We start from the raw sequence: 1,980 nt of genomic DNA on the forward strand, positions 1-1,980 counted from the left end.
GAATAGTTTTGATTCCTTAACCCTAATAGAAATGAACAATGGAGATGTCAGTGCTCGTTTTTGGATGGAGAGATTTATTTAGGAACTACTAAAGGTGCTCAGGCTTCTTACGTTTCACACCCCTTTATTGTGTTATAAAGGTGCCTACACCAAATTGTTGGGTGTTTTAGAATTTTATCCTCATATTTTGGAATGAATTTTTGGGTTTATAGTCCAAAAAACGGGTCCTAATAGTAGATATAATCCTCTCTAATCCTATAAAGGGTTTTAAAACAAAAAAAATAATATAAATGGATATCTAGTCCATTTGGTCTCATCTAGAGAGAAAACACAAATCTCTAGAATAAATATTATTTCATAATCCCTAATCTAACCTTTTCATATTTTATAACTAATTTACCTTCGAAATCTATGCATATCTTTTTCCATATTTATCTCCCATATTTCTCTCCAATCATGTTTCTATTCAAAGTAGGGATATCTTCATTATTTTCAGTAACGGAAACTCTTTATTTGATCTCTCTAAAACCGATTTTATGCATATCTTTTTTCATATTTATCTCCTATATTTCTCTCCAATCATGTTTCTATTCAAAGTAAGGATATCTTCATTATTTTCAGTAACGAAAACTCTTTATTTGATCTCTCTAAAATCGATTCAGTTGACAAACCTCTATTAAACTCAGAAAATCTTCTTCTTCTACATTATATTTCTGTCCAAATTCATCATTTATCAGGTTTAATACTTTCGAAATCTTTATAAACACCATTGTTAATATCTAATATTTCTTCTTATAACTAAAATCCTAATTATATCTATAAGATCTGTTTACTAATTCATTAACTTCGAATGTATGATGTTTATTTTCTCTCTCTAAAATTTTCATAACTGTTTAAGATCTTTATGTTTATTCCTTATTCAATTATTCATAACTAAAACCCTAAAATTTTCATAACTGTTTAAGATCTTTAGATCTATGTTTAATCTTCTGTTGTTTCTGATATTTCGTGAGATCAGATTATCAATCATCAATCGAATGTTTGATGTTTATTTTCTTTCTCCCTCTTAAAATTTCATTTATGTTTTTGATCTTGATGTTTAATCCATCAACTCGAGTTTGACATTATTGCAATCAATCATCATAGCAGATATCTTTATATTTGTAGTTTAAACTTAATGATATTCTCATTTTTTTTCTTCAAATCTGGTCTTCAATCCGTACGGATTTATGAAACATTTGTTTTTTCGTACGGTTACTCATAACAGAATTTACAGTACATGTACTTTATCGTAAATTACCAAAATTTATAGTAAATTATGGGTATTTTATAGAACATTACTATCAAATCTCCTGTGTTTTGCAATAAAGTATATATAATTTACGTATATCTTCATGTTCTTACCATTATGTATATAATTTACGTATAAGTGCACATAAATTATGTATTATTTATTTACCATTACGTGTACTTTTCATCCAAAACAGTAGCCATGATAAGTTTACCAAACTACTCAAAACCTTCAAATATTGTCAAAATTTGACAAACATTATATATAATTTACGAAACCGTACATGTAGTTTATAATACAATATATGATTTTTTTTCTTTAATGTATGTGTATTTATGTGTGTAGATTTGATATACCAGATGAAATTTCAAAGAGAATCATCAAATCAAAGTGAGTCAACGAAACTAATGGAGAGTACATGGATGGGCACCATTTTTGAACCAAAGAAGATTTTGAAATTTTTTTTTGTAACAGAATGTAAAGGATGTGTAATGTAGAAGAAATTATGTGTAATTTATTGAACAAGACCCACATACATTTGATAAATTATGTTGTATACTTGACAAATGATGGTTTCCTCGTCATAAATAATACATAATTTACGTATTTGTTTCATAATTTGTATTCTAAGTGTAATTATGTATGAGTAAAAACGAAAACATATGTTGCTTTAATGTTCCCAGAAAAAT

This window comes from Eschscholzia californica, unplaced genomic scaffold (genome assembly GCF_041429995.1).
Source record: "Eschscholzia californica isolate CP2 unplaced genomic scaffold, dmEscCali1.0.p SCAF_1, whole genome shotgun sequence".
Classification (NCBI taxonomy): Eukaryota; Viridiplantae; Streptophyta; class Magnoliopsida; order Ranunculales; family Papaveraceae; genus Eschscholzia; species Eschscholzia californica.